Source organism: Mixophyes fleayi, chromosome 11, assembly GCF_038048845.1.
Source record: "Mixophyes fleayi isolate aMixFle1 chromosome 11, aMixFle1.hap1, whole genome shotgun sequence".
NCBI classification, from domain to species: Eukaryota; Metazoa; Chordata; class Amphibia; order Anura; family Limnodynastidae; genus Mixophyes; species Mixophyes fleayi.
Genome location: NC_134412.1, coordinates 82,033,682 through 82,049,790, shown reverse-complemented (window position 1 = coordinate 82,049,790; position 16,109 = coordinate 82,033,682). Strand labels below are relative to the sequence as shown.

Here is a 16,109-nt window from a genome sequence, read left to right as displayed (position 1 = left end):
TAACATTATTCAGTATTAAAACAGGGGTATCAGTGTATAGATAGGGCTTTATTTTTGCTGAGACTTATTTTTTAGGGTTCTAAAAGCTAATTTAGACTGTGTACACACTAAAGAATATTTCTCCCGATGAGTTTATCTGTAACAATTTTACCAACGACTGATAAAATAGTCCCGATTAGCCGATTCCTGTGTACACACTATACACGTTTTACAAGATTTACCTTCAGATCTGTGCTCTTCATCTGTCATAACCATCAGCTGAAAAGATTGTGACTCTGTAAACTCTATGGAGATCCTGATAGTGAGTGCAGACATACTGCAGATTTGGAACGACATCGTTCCACCTTTGAACAAGATTTTTAGTTTGGTTTAAAAATTAAATTAAACGATATGATGTGCTTTGGAACGTTAATCGCTCTTCGTTGCAGTATATCATACTTGCCAACTCTTCCGGAATGTCCGGGAGACTCCCGAAATTCGGGTAAGTCTCCCGGACTCCCAGGAGAGCAGGCAAGTATCCCGCATACGGCAACTCGCTCGTCAAAATGACGCAATTTGCTGTGAATTGCGTCATTTTGGCCCTGCCTCGCAACGGTTTTGTTACGGAGGTGGGGCCAAAAGTGACGCGATTGACTGCGCCCCATCCCCTCTCGCCCTCCAGCTACGCCCGCTTGCCTGGGATCTCATGGAATTCACTTTCCAAAGGTTGGCAAGTATGCAGTATACACTATATTGGGCCGAACAGTCATTCATCGCATAGGCAAACCGAGGGGGGGCTTTTCTAGTGCCTGGAAAACCCCCCCTCCAAGCCTGGGGCACTGTATAATTGAGGTGGCTGGACCCTGCCCCCACTTCACACGGCTCTGCTTGAAAAGAGAGAGCTGCGTGCACCTAACAGTAGTGCACGCAGCATTGCCCATGTATATTATGGGGATAAGAAGAGTTGGAGAGCAGCCAAGCACTCTCTAAAATTATAGCCACGCCCCCATGCATGCTGGTCACACCCACTGGCGGTGTGGTATGGAAACCCCCCCTGTACAAATCCTGCTTTTGTTATGCATCGGGTGATTGGGCCAATAATCGTCTGAAAACCCTTTAGTGTGTACCTAGCCTAAGATGACGTTACTAAAAAGCAAAAAGAAAAAAACACTTTTCCATGATTATATTCATTATTATTTCCAAGAAACTACTGGGAGTCTAAAAATCTGTCTTTTTACATGGCCCCCTATTCCTTTTAATTATATTAATAACTAACAAGTATTTTCTGTCTATGGAAAGTATATGGACTACTAATGCTTGTGTGTGATTTTTGTAAACTTTATTTTTTTTCACATTTTGTTACTTACCTGTTATTATTGGTATTTAATTATTTATTGTATAGACAGTACAGCATTCTATTTGTAAAAACACAGCGCTTAGATTTAAAGCCCATATCTATCACCACCATGAAAAAGCTGCGGTCATTCATTAAGGAATTAAAATAATTATTTACTCACTTAAAGTCGTTATTGAGGAAGGTCCCAAAGAACATAGTATCAGGACAGAATTATATTAGTAATGCCCTAGGATGAGGTCACTGTGAATGAAAATGGCCTAACAGTGCATCTCCATGCTGTCACACATATTCCTCCGTGCTCGGGACTGAATTAATGTATGGGTGGAACAGATAAGTGTGCAAAATGGAGAAAATTAGGTGACTTTGCATATTGCTTTTAGGTTTGGGCTTTATGCTCGTTATCATGATCAGATCACATCATCATTATCATCATCACCATTTATTTGTATAGTGCTACTAATTCCGCAGCGCTGTACAGAGAACTCATTCACATCAGTCCCTGCCCCATTGGAGCTTACAGTCTAAATTCCCTAATATACACACAGGCATAGACTAGGGTCAATTTGATAGCAGCCAATTAACCTACCAGTATGATTTTGTAGTGTGGGAGGAAACCGGAGCACCCTGAGGAAACCCACGCAAACACGGGGAGAACAGACAAACTCCACACAGATAAGGCCATAGTCGGGAATTAAACTCATGGCCCCAGTGCTGTAAGGCAGAAGTGCTAACCACTGAGCCACCATGCTGCTCACTACAATTTACTACAAACTGTTAGCAGGTACCCATCACTGCATCCCCTCATCCGTCAGGCAGAGGTGACAAGGACAACCCTGTTCAAAGATTTTTTTTTTTCTTATATTGAGTGTGTTAAATTACAGTATATACCTTTACAAATACATACAGTAAAACAAATTGTAAATACAGCCCAGAGTGCACCTGTATGTATCTTCAATACAAATATGAGTGCATAGTGTGGTCTGTTAAAATGTGTTCAGTTCAAATGCTCCATCTGAACGCAGCTGTAAACGCATCGAGGGGTAGATTTATCAGCCCTTCTAAAAGTGGAGGTGTTGTCTACAGCAACCAATCAGATTCTAGCTATCATTTTCTAGAATATACTAGATAAATGATAGCTAGAATCTGATTGGTTGCTATTGGCAACACCTCAGCTTTTCCATTTTAGAAGGTTTACTAAATCTACCCCATGTTTATGATCTCACTAGGATCATGTTGTTCTGTCTTCTCATGTGTTCTGCACACGTCTTAAACATACGTGGATTGCATAAAATAAAATATCTGAGTATCTCCTGAAAATAATAAAAAGTTGGGTAAACTTTCTTGTGAGCAGCAAGATATGTTACATGTCTAGAAATGATTGATTCAGTAACTTTATGCAACCTTTGGAGGCACTGAGACCCGTAAAGCAGGTAGCCCGGGGACAAATGTCTTGATTACCTTACTCCTTTACATTGCCCCAGCATGCATAGTGCTTAAGAGACACACGAGGTATATGCAGTGTGAGCTTCTTCTTATTGTAGAATAGGGTTAGGCTATTTCGTTTTGTTGTACACACTCATAGACACGCAACATATATTTGAAACTACTCAAAACTCAGAAATCTATGTTAATACACAACAATACAGAATCACAGTCATTTCACTGTTTTGTGGACTCTCACAGACCGAACACAATAAAATAACCCTGTGGAGTAACTCCATGCTCCTGGACTTCAGTCTTATATTGCAAATGAGACATGGGTCCATTTATTCTGCCTATGGGGGTATCCCATTCTTTTTGGGTTTTTTCTGGCCATTTTCTTTGTTTGTCCTACACTTTGATGGTATCCTGCATTCTACACTGAAATGTCTGTCAATTTCCCTTGTAAAGGTCTTATTGTATTTGCATCCTCCCACCCCCTACTGTGGTCTCATCTGCCTTCCCTCCCCCACAAAAGACATTGGATTCTTCTGTCTCCCACCAACATAAGACCTAGCTGGTCACATACCCTGCAATCATGTCCCAATGTCTCCCTCGCATATGTATCATGTGATCATTTTAGCCTTTTCCTTATAATTTTGATAAATATCAATTTATGCAATATTATTTTGTACTGCTACTCTGCACAGGCAGCTAGAGATAATGTTACCTGTGCAGTACAGTAATTAGCAAATATTATGTATTATATGTTATATGATTTTTACATATAGGGAACTGTCATTGCTAATATTGTTTTTTTTACTCAAAAGAGATCATTGTGTTAATCCAGAAGTCATTTTAATGGAGGATTAAAATGAAAATTCCATAAACAATATTGTTAAAATAAACATGTTAGCTGCTTATATAAATTCCAAATATTTACATATATGTTTTTTTAAACTGATATCTGTTGCAATCCTCTGCATTAATTTGTTGCACAGAAGTACACATCGTACTGCCACATTTTCTTGAGTCATATAATGTTAATTTTGTTTAAATTTGCTGCAGACTTTCAAAGATCCGTTTAAATCTGCTCAGATATTGGTTCCCACAAACAGATGTTGAAGCAATTGTAATTTATTATCAGTTATTTATTTAAAAAAGTTTATTACTCACACTTTCATGATCAGCAATTCGGCACCATAATGTGCTTTAATGGCAAATTGTTGTTAGGGGGTAAACTAGCGCTGCCTTGTACAGTGGTTGGTTTATACGGTATTATAATTTACTGTAGTTCTCTTAATGTAATAGTTTCTTTTCAATGTTCCACTTTGATGCATACCATTAATATTTTGGTCATGAATAAGTGACTTACTGAGCATTAAGAGATCATTATGAGGTATAGATTAATCAGTAACATTTGTTTCCTGTCACTGCCAGCAGATGGTGCTGCTGAATTCAGCCCATTATAAACTATTAAGTTTTACAAAGTGGATTATTTAAATAAAAACAAAAATAAAAAAGGCTTTAAAATGTAGATATGAGATAGATAGATATATATGAAATAGGATAGATAGATATATAGATAGGTAGATAGACAGACGACAGACAGATAGATATGAGATAGATAGATAGATAGATAGATAGATAGATAGATAGATAGATAGATAGGATAGATAGATATGAAATAGGATAGATAGATATATAGATAGGTAGATAGATAGACAGAGGACAGACAGATAGATAGATATGAGATAGATAGATATGAGACATATGGATAGAGATAGATAGATAGATAGATAGATAGATAGATAGATATGAAATAGGATAGATAGATATATAGATAGATAGATAGATAGATAGATAGATAGATAGATAGATAGATAGATATGAGATAGATAGATAGATGAGAGATAGATAGATAGATAAGAAATAGATACAAGATAGAAATTAGATAGCTAGACAGACAGATGATAGATAGATAGATAGATAGATAGATAGATAGATAGATAGATATGAGATAGATATATATGAGATAGATAGATAGACAGATCAATCCATCTAGCACTTCTGCCTCACAGCACTGGGGTCATGAGTTCGATTCCTGACCATGGCTTTAGCTGTGTGGAGTTTGTATGTTCTCCCCATGTTTGCGTGGTGCCACAAGTCATGTTACCATCAGAAAGGATGCTGTTTTTTGTTAGTATGATGAGCAGCACCACTTAAGACAAGCCAATATTGTGATATTGGATCTATATGCATGGCCACGGATGTCCATCTCAGCAGTGACTGTAGAGGGGCCCTACAATAGGATCACTGCTTGGCATGCTGTACAATTGCAGAGGGACATGCTATGGTGTCATGTAGAAAATGTTCGTTATTACTTTAGATATCTTGAAAAATGGACTAAATTTAGTGAGCCCAAAAGATACATTTAAAAAAAAAAAGGTTGTTTTGGGACAAAAAAAAGATTTACTGTACATGGATAGTTTTGGAACGGTGTTTAGCTGTTCATAGAATATATACCAGCTGTATAGCACAATTAAACACCCTTTAAGAAACAATTTTTAAAACTATTTTTATTGAAGACAGAGGTAGCTGTTTTCCTTTATCCTCAAGCCCATGTGTAACTCATAGAGCCTAATGCATTAAGGAACGTAAATGCCATATTTTGCGTAAAATAGACAATACACCAGTAAACGCATCCAATTCATCTTCGAGCGCAAAAGGACCGTTACGATAGCCTACGGTTTCAAGGGTGGGACAGGGAGGGCGTATGCACATAGTCTAGTCAATGTACAGTAAGGGCGTGTCAAGGATGAATGCGCGTAGAAACATCCAATCCAAGCTTTGGGCATCTCAAAAGTACGTGTGATTCTGTTGTATCTCTTGCACCAGTTACAGGTCAGGTGTAAGTGCAAGTGCTGATTACTAGTGATGACGGCTGTGTATGCAGCTAGAACATGTGTTTGCAATCAGGAGCAACTTAATAACATCATCATACATGTATTTTATGGGGGGAACTTTTTTCTTTTTTAATGTTTTTTCATTAATGAATATTTTTTTCTCTACTTTCTCGTGTGACTTTATATTCTACATATGTATTGGATGTATCCTGCATTGTTCTGTGTCTCTCAGAGCAGAGTGTACCCTAGAACTGCATTCAGCAAGAGACATTTCTTAAGGTCGGCTTCTTGTTGAATACTGATGTGGGAATGACTGATTTATGTGCGTTTTTTAAAGAAACACAATTTACATTCGTTTTGCGTGTATGAATTGAATTAAACCTATTGTCTTCAGCCTTTACCATTGGAGTATGTCAAGATTAAAACATTACTACATTTTTCTTTCATGTTTTATTTTTACTGGAGAACAACTATTCTCTTATATTTTAAAAAGAATTTCAATTTATCATCACCACTAATTTCACAGCGCTGTACAGAGAACTCACTCACATCAGTCCCTGCCCCATTGGAGCTTACAGTCTAAATTCCATAACATACACACAGACAGAGAGAGAGAGAGAGAGAGAGAGAGAGAGATGAGGGTCAATTTGAAAGCACCAAATTAACATACCAGTATGTTTTTGGAATGTGGGAGGAAACCAGAGCACCAGGAGGAAACTCACGCTAACACAGGGAGAACATACAAACTCCACACAGATAAGGCCATGATCAGGAATTGATCTCATGACCCCAGTGCTGTGAGGCAGAAGTGCTAATCACTAAGCCACTATGCTGTTCGGTCACAATTTTGCACCCCCAAAAAATGTTGTGCCCCCCAAAAGCCTCACACCCTAGGCTGTGTACCCAAACCTTGGAGCCAAAAGAGGACAAGTTTCTTCAGGTTACCCAGAGCCAGAAGGAAAAATCATCTGCATCCCTTTGCCAGACAGAAAACATCCATGTAAATGCACCTTCCCCATCAAAATGTTGATTAATGTGCCATGCGGCACCGAGCAAAGACCACCCCAATCCACCGAGACTCTTTCCATCGGAAGATGCTAAAGTTTGCATCCCAGCATTTACTGCTATGTTAGCCTGAAATACCATGTACTGTACTTACCTGTAAAAACGGGTGTATTCTATCCTGCTATTTTGCTCTTTCACAAATTACCCTTAGTGGCCGTAATCCATTTACATTCAACAAATGCAAGCCAGTAACGGTCTGTGCTAGCAGAATGAAATAATTATGTCTGCTTTAACCAGAAATAATATTAGTCATCTTCTCAATTACAGTGCAGTGAGGTCACTGAAAATGTTAATAAAATCCTCTAACATATATTATGATCAATGCGTTCCGAGCAAGGCCCTGTAATACTTTGGAAGCTGTGTAACCCATTCAGATCATATAGTCAATGTCCAGGACTGGCTACAATGCAGCATGCTTTAGTAAATACGTCTGACGTTGAACGTCTGAATCAAATTCTGTCAAAGACCAAAAAGCTAAGTGCAGAGATACGGACGGGCTACAATAGTGGTAGTTGAGGCTATTGTGGAGATGTTGCCTATAGTAACCAGTCAGATTCTGGCTGTCATTTTGTAGAATGTACTAAATGAATGATAACTAGAATCTGATTGGTTGCTATAGGCAACATCTCCACTTTTTCAAACCCGCAGTTAAGTAAATATAGCCCTAGGGATAATTAACGTACCAGTTTTTGGAGTGTGAAAGGAAACTGGAGCACCAGGAGAGAACCCACGCTAACATAGGGATAACATACAAACTCCACACAGACAGGGCCCTAGTCGAAATTGCACGTTTGACCAAACAGCTGTAGGGCAGCAATGCTAACCACTGTGCCTCATAAAATAGAATATCAAATATGATGGGGTTTTTTTGTGTTACTAATCACTACACAAAACGTATTATTTTCTAAATACGTATCTTGTTATATATTTGTTTATCTTTTATAAGTTTATTGTGTATACAGAACAAGTCCTATTTCCGTTTTGCAATGATCATTGTGGGTGGTCTTCAGCCATACAACCAACAAAGGAAATGCACGTGGTCATAAATGCCATCTGAATGGAGACTCATGAAACAATTTATAGCAATGTCCTCGCTGCAGTAGGGAACAGCACTTGCAGGGATCAGGGCTGATCTGCCTGTTTCTTACACAACTTCCTGGGCTATCATATAATGTATCACTTGTATTTTTTCACCAGAAGACACATCTGTAGCTTTACATAAGAGTAAATATATTGGTCTACTTTTTATTATAAAGAAGTTGATTTTTGAGTTTTACTGTGAAACTATACTTTTTTTGTGTGTGCGCTGGTTAGTTTTTCATTACTAGTCTATTAGACTTAAGCTGCCTGCAGGCATTGCAATTGGGTTCAACGTCATGAATGCCAAATAACCAAATCAATGCTCAATGGCACACATGAGGATGGCCAAATTGTACTGAACTGATTGTTTAGGAGTCGTGCGCGACTGACCAGGTATGGGATCCTCTACCTCTAGGTGCAGTGATCACCTCAAACTCACAGCAATAGAGCCTGTGAGTATCTGTCACAATACCAGTTACAGAAGACAGGGGGCAGTATACCGTTAACAGCGGCAGCTGCACATTTTTATCAGTGTGAGGATCCACCGCAATACCGGCTACTGATGACAGGTGTCAGCGTACCGTCAACACGGACAACTGCAACTTTACTGCAATCAGCACTCCTACTAAAGGTCAGGTCAATCAGCACTGAGTCCTCACCTGTACGCAGCCTTCTCCTGCCAAGCTTTGCATGAACACTGTGTGGATTTGCATTTCTCTGTTGGTGCTTCAAAGAGTCTTGTTTTGTTTTCCTGCTCATCAACCTCAGCATAGTCACTCACTATTCTACCTTCTCCAACTCATCGACTGGCTTCATCCCTATAATTACACCTTCTCCAACCCATCAGGATCAGTTTTGCCCCTTACAAACTGTTGTCTCAGGACTAAGCAGCTTGCTTGGATGTAGTGTGTCTCGGATAGCTACCCCAAGCAATCCTGGGAGCCACCGGCACCGTGATAAAGCCATTGTTTGACTCTTTCTTTCATACCCAGATATGTTTACATGTTCAGTTGGCCAACACTGTCCAGTGCACATGAATATACTGTTTTAACTGTTGCCGACACCTGTCCAACCTCACATTAGGGGTCTTAGTTATAATTATCATCAGGAGCTTGCACAGGTGGACCAGGTTTGACAGTAGAGTGCGCAGTTTGCCTTGATTGGCTGGTGCTATTACCACCTGGGGGTATATTTACTAAACTGCTGGTTTGAAAAAGTGGAGATGTTGCCTACAGCAACCAATCAGATTCTAGCTGTCATTTTGTAGAATGCACTAAATAAATGATAACTAGAATCTGATTGGTTGCTATAGGCAACATCTCCACTTTTTCAAGTCCGCAGTTTAGTAAATCTAGCCCCTGGTGTTCTTAGGAAGAACAACATCCCAAGTAGTATAGATCAATCCAAATGACTTAAACATTCAACAATAATTTTGACACAAACATATTCCCTGGACTAACCTATGGGCATGGCTAAACAATTATTGTCTTTAAATAGTTCAAATAAAAGGATGATATTTCCATATTTACTTTGTGTCACACATCAGGGTCTTAGCTGCACTTACCTCATCCGCCGCTGTCATATCACGACTACCCGAGTCCCTCCTGGTCACCTGCAGCATTCCTGCCCATCACATCTTCATTTGTAAACAAACACATACTGTTTGCTCTGCTGCATGGGCGTGGCCATCTTGGATGCAGTCAGGTGATCATTCCTGACCAACCAGATTCAGCCGCTGTGATCACATGAACTGTGCAACCAATAGTTGTTTGGAACATCCTATTTAAATCTGCTGCTGAGATCTGTTCATTGTCAGAACAAAACACTTCTCTCCTGAGGTTAGGTCTTAGTTCCAGGTTCCAGTTGTTTCTGCACTGTTCCTGATTACCCTGCGTTTACACATACTTGTCAACTCTCCCTGAATGTCAGGGAGACCCCCTGAAATAGGGGTGATCTCCCTCACTCCCGGAAGAGTCTGGCATTCTCCCAGATGCTGAGCCAGTACAAGACGTGGTTGGCTTTGCCATCTGTGGCATGATGACACAGTTCAGAAATTGTGTCCTATGTCCATGTATTGTATTTAATCAAAGACAGGTCAGGAATTAAATTAAAAATGCAGCAATTCCCTAAGAATCGCGGCATTTGGCCTCAAACCCCCCCCCCTCCCCTGCTGTAAAATGGTGTGTTTTGCGTCATTACATCACGGGGCGGGACCAAAATGGCGAGATTTTTTGAGCCCCGCCCACCGAACTCCTCCCCGACGCCGACTGCCATAAGTTGGCAAGTATGGGTAGAATATATAACTTTTGCAACATTATTAAACTTTTTTACACCCACTAGATATTTTGTTAAATTCCCTTCATATACTGGACAGCTTACATTTACATACAAAGCTGAACTTAATCATATACAGTCTTGTGCAAGATAAGAACTTCAAAGAAAATGTTGGCGTTCGAGAAATTAAGTAATCAGTTTTTTTATAAGCTGATAACGGCTTCAATTCTTTTGAACTATGAATACAGGAAATGTAATTTGTGTCTGGCCTATTCCCAAATTGTGAAAAAAAAATAATAATTAACATTTCTATAACTATCAAGACTCTCTCTTTATAGCATATTTGTCAAGTCAAAGTGGACCTGTATTACCTATAAATTGTACTGGTACCTTTCAAAGCAACAAAAATGTTTTGTGTAGCTGATTGTGTCTTAAACAACCAAGTAAGTTTATTACATATACCACAGAATTGGTCTTCTTTGATCTTAAGCTAGAAGAATACTGAATTTGTCTCCACGTATATCTTTGTATAGAATGTGACTTGTATTAAAGATTTGCTGGCAGTAAATAGAGACAAGGGGTAGATTAAAATGTAACTATGGAATGTCAGTGAAAATGACACCCCAAAAAATTAATTTAGGCCTCAGACCAGGCCTAAATTATTACTGTCGATGGAGCTTTTACTTCAGACTGGGAAGCTTTCTATACCTGTATCCAGGGCCGTCTTTCCCATTGGGCACAATGGGCAGGTGCCCGGGGGCCCTGCAGCCCAGGGGGGCCCGTCGGAGGCAGCACAAAAAAAAAAAAACTGAAGAAAAAAAGAAGAAAATACTTACCTTGCGGTCAGCTGGCGATCCGGCTCCCTCCCTGGTCTTCTCCTCCATGCGGCGCTCGCAGCGCATGCTGGGGCGTGATGTGACGGAGGAGGAGACCTAGGAGAGAGCTGGATCGCCAGCTGACCGCAAGGTAAGTATTTTCTTCTTTTTTTTTCAGGTTTTTTTTTTTTGTGCTGCCTCCGACGGGCCCCCCTGGGCTGCAGGGCCCATATATATAATCATTTTTTTTTTTTTTTTATATATATATGTATATATAGGGGCCCCGGTGCACTGCTTTGCCCGGGGGCCCAAAATGTTGTTAAGAGGGCCCTGCCTGTATCCCCAACAACCCCTCCATCTGATCACCACAGTCCCCAATAAAGGTACATATGCCTACAGTGGGTAGAATATTAAACCAAGAAACTACGTCTGTTATCTCGTTTCTACCCCCTGGAATGTGATATGCCGTCCCCACATGTTAAGCTTCAGACACCAGAATACGTGTCAAGCCCGCAACAAACCACTCTTGTGGCCAGTTTTCAGCGCACCATTTCCCAGCGAACAAGCCACCAACCCCTATGCTTCCTGACACGTCCATGAACAGCTGTAGCTCTATGTCATATCCTGCCCTCACACCAGTAAGTATACACATTGTTCTTCCCCAAGAAGTACAACTACATCCTCATGTCCTCTTACCTTTGTTGGTGAGGCACGAAAAATGGTGCAATCTGGAGAGCACCGAGAGTCGTCAATGGTGTCTACAAAAGCCTCGTCGCCTTTGGCGTGATTTGCACCACACTATACCTCAGCAACAGCTGTCGTTGCCCCAGTGTACCCCTTTTTAACTGTTAGCAGAGATTGAATCAGGCTCATCTCATGCAGTTTATATTCAGGTAAGCGAAACACTTGGAGCATAGTGTTGACATCTATTCCTAGAAATGTTAGGGCCTAATAACTTGTCTGGTGCCAAGGACACCAGACTTGTAGGCCAAGGACTGTAAGCTCACCAGCATGTCCCTACAGCCCCAGGACCCTGGCAGACCGGCAAAGGGGAAGTTATTCAAATAATGACAAACTCTCACTGCCCATTCCAAGAACTATCTCAATGCGTCAAATAACTGTCAGGACATTGCACAATCCATTAAATTGACCGTTCCACAAAATATTGTCTCTCAAATTTATATCCAGGATAATGAAAACAGGAAGGATGTAACGGGAGCAAGCGGAAGGTTGGCTCAATATCAGCCTTCACCAAAGGTGCCCCTTTCCCAAGGACTCTAACCTTGCTCATAGTCTTGTGAAAGGAGGTTCACACCACCCTACATAACGCCAGGGCAAAGGCATAATGTATTCATCATCACATTGGATAGAATAAGGGATGAATCTTAAATACCCCTAGCTCACTCGTAGAGGTGAAATCCTAAACTTGGGAAAACAGAGGGCATTCGAACACACCCACCATACCTGCAGTGCCTCCTCATTACCCAAGTTCTCTTGCACTACTTCCCTGTGGTTCTGTGCTGAGTGGCATATTCTTCTCTTTCATCACTGACCTCAACTGGCATTGAAGCCCTTACCCTTAGCTCCTCCGTAATGCCCCATCTATAACTGCCTTGTTTCTATTAAGATACCAGTTGTGCCAATGAGCGTCACTGCAGGCTGAGCACTCATCGGAAATTACAGATGAGGCCCCTCCTGCCATGGCCCGCATTAAAGGCCTTTAAAGCTCAGCAACAGAGTAACTATGTCTCTACTCACTCCCCTCTCCATATTTTTTCCTTAATCCATAGCCGAGTGTAAGCCTAGTGGAGGTGCCATACATACATAGGCTTCCTTATAATGGAACCTGGATTCTCTGCTTGCTCATGTGCCCCCTACTACCTCGCACCCTGCCGTTGGGGCCACTAGGCGTGAGCCTAAGTGCATCCTGTGGCACAGCGTGTAATTTAGGTGGTCTTGTCGCTGCCGATGCATGCAATAGGTTCGCTGGCTGTGGTGGCTCAGACTGAATTACTGTTCCAATTTCCGAACTCCTGGTGTTCCACCCCATGCTCCCTAATTCCCCTATAAATTGTGAACCTAGCCATGGCATGGTCAGTCTTGTTTAACGCTAGCTACGTCCATGTATTGTGTGGCAGAGCATTGAGAGACGCCGCCTGGATGCACTTCGACTAAACTAGTCAGGATATAAACTGCGGCAGGTCAAGGTGCGGAGACATGCTGATTGTCGTCTTCTGCCACACAGAGCTGGGCCAACAATGCCTTCAATACTCTTGCAAATGTTTCTGTGATGTTAATTGACCTGGTTAAGGGCAGCAATCTTTCGCCTGCGCCTTGCTCAGATACCTTTGAAACGGTCACTGGGACCGTATGCCAGCTGTCACTTGCTGCCACAGTCATTCTGTGCCTTCCATTATGCAGATCTTGTGCAGAATGGAGGTGTCGAGTTGTGAGATATTTTGAGACAAGAGAGGAGATGTATTTTAGTGCAATTTTGTGGAGGGTCCAGGCCCGGCGCTTCCATTAGGCAAGGTTAGGCACTTGCCTAGGGCGCCAGGCTCTGGAGGGCGCCACAGAATTCTAAAATACTTTAAAACTGTGCGGCGACCGCTGACCATACCTGTCACGGCCGCCGCACAGCATTCAGATGGACGGGGAGGGGGGGGGGAAGAGGCTATTTTGTCACCTCTGCCGCCTCTCTGCTCCGTCTCCTCCACTCCACTTACTAGTGTCAGTGAGTGGAGGGGAGGAGACGGAGCAGAGAGGCGGCGGTGGTGAGACAAGGTAAGGAGAGGAGGGAGGAGGGCGGCGATTTTTGCGCAGGGGGGGGGGGGGGCGCCGCTTTTTTAAAAATGCCTAGGGCACCGTGGACCCTAGCACCGGTCCTGGGAGGGTCTTGTATGTTAGTAGGAGTTTTTTAGATTGGATTCAGTAAAAAAACACAATCAATGTAGAGACTGCAAGAGAGTATTAGTATTGGAAAGATTTGCAAGGAAAATCAATGTAGCCACTGCCTGCAAAATAGATCGTAGAGGTGAGAGTCTGATTCGGTGAAAACCAATATGGATGGCATTGCAATAGTCAGTGCGGGAGGTGATGGGTGCATGAATTAGAGTTTTAGCAACGTCTTGTATGAGATATGTGAGTATTCTGGAAATGGTTTTAAAATGTATGCAACATGATTTAGATATGGGGGGGCCAAAGCATAATTCTGTGTCAAAGATCACACCTGGGCAGCGATCTTGAGGGGTACCATTTATTGTCATGTTGTCAACCGAAATAGAAAAGTCAGGTAGGTAACTTCTGTTGGCTGGTGGGAATATTATTACTGTTTTTGAAAGATTGAGTTTGGTGTGACGAGAGGACTCTGACGATGAAAAGGCAGAAAGACGTTCAATAACGCTGGAGAGAGATCTGGTGACGATAGATTAATTTGGGTATCATCAGCATATAGTTAATACTTAAATCCAAAGGAGCTCATTAGCTTTCCAAGAGAAGTGGTGTAGATAGAGAATAGCAGAGGACCTAGAACCGAGCCTTGTGGTACTTCCACTGATAAAGGAAGCGGAGCAGAGGTGGATCCAGAGAAATTAACACCGAAAGAGCGATTAGATAGGTAGGATGAGAACCAGGATAGGACAGTGCCTTCAAGACCTAGGGATTGTAGCGTTTGTATGAGGAGAGAGTGGTCAACAGTGTCAAATGCAGCAGAGAGATCCAGGAGAATTAGAAGGGAATAATGAGCTTTAGATTTTGCTGCACTCAAATCATTGATGAACTTAGTGAGCGCAATCTCTGTGGAGTGTTCTGCGAACGCCTGACTGAAGAGGGTCCAATAGGTTGTATAAGGAAAGAAGCGTATGAGGCGACTGTAGGGAATATTCACAAGTAGCTTGGAGGGGCATGGGAACTAAGAGCTGGGATGGTAATTTGAGAAAGAGTTTGGGTCATAATATATATAATATGGATTAATGTTGGTAATGATCAGTTGGCTCTTTATTGGCATGTTAGTAAATGTGTTAAAGGTGGATTGCAATTGGCTTGTGTGCGTGGTCATCTTCTGACTCCAGTGATGCCATAAGAGTTCCGACTGCTTGTCCCAAGCATGTGTGTGGCCAACTTGGACATTCATCATCATTTATTTATAGAACGCCACTGATTCGGCAGCGCTGTACAGAGAAGTCATTCACATCAGTCCCTGCCCCATTGGAGCTTACAGTCTAAATTCCCTAACATACACACAGACAGACAGACTAGGGTCAATTTTTTTTATAGCAGCCAATTAACCTACCAGTGTGTTTTTAGAGTGTGGGAGGAAACTGGAGCACCCAGAGGAAACCCACGCAAACACAGGGAGAACATACAAACTCCATTCAGATAGGGCCATGGCCGGGAATTGAACTCATGACCCCAGTGCTGTGAGGCAGATGTGCTAACCACAGAGCCACCGTGTTGCCCTCATTAACCCTGTTCCTCAGCATTTAAACCCCCAAATTACGTCAATGTCCAAACGTCTGACTTCTCAACTCCAACCCTAGCTCATGTCTCTTAAACGAATAATTTATTGCATTTGAGTTCTACCATCAAAGAAAATAAAATCTTTTAAAACTACTAAGTAAACATTTATCCCTGGACCTATAAATGTGTCATACCTTGTGTAAAGTACACATAGTTGGCATCACCACAGTAGGGGAAACATGTTTTATTAAATTCATTGGTAAACAAATGAGACTACACTAAGTTTCCGTTTTCTGGGGAAAAATAATGGAAGTTTATTGTTTTCCATCTATAGTGGGGGTCATTTTAGGACCACATATGCTGCAATATTGGGCCAACTGCCTGATATCACTGAATATATCTCAGTGTGTGGCCAGCATTGGAGGAAGAGGATGTTGCATTATCCTGTGGGCAGTGTAAAGACGGAGCTTATATAATTAGCTTGCAGTTTCCTAGGTAACAGAAATACTGTGTACAGTATATAAACTTGTGGATTGATAAAAAGCGGTACTGCCAATGTTATCACAAAAATATAACTGACATGCTATGCTTTAATATTTCATCTTTTTGTCCTTTATCACTACCATAGTGTTTTAAGCTGGCCATAAATAGGCCCATTTTTCTGTTCACAGAGAGCGACAGGCAAGAGGATCAATATCAAATTTGGCCACACACAGGTGTCCAATTAGATGAGACCTGCTCCTTGGAACATTATTA

General features: G+C 41.5%; 1 long non-coding RNA gene across 1 annotated transcript in view; it reads right to left on the bottom strand.

Annotated features, from left to right (window-relative positions):
- The window catches only part of LOC142106907 (uncharacterized), a 49,469-nt gene extending 40,029 nt beyond the window's left edge, over window positions 1-9,440 (bottom strand). Inside the window, exon 1 of the long non-coding RNA XR_012679811.1 lies at window positions 9,371-9,440. This is a non-coding gene — a long non-coding RNA (uncharacterized LOC142106907). The remainder of the gene's footprint in view (window positions 1-9,370) is intronic.
- Window positions 9,441-16,109: the final 6,669 nt, after the last annotated feature.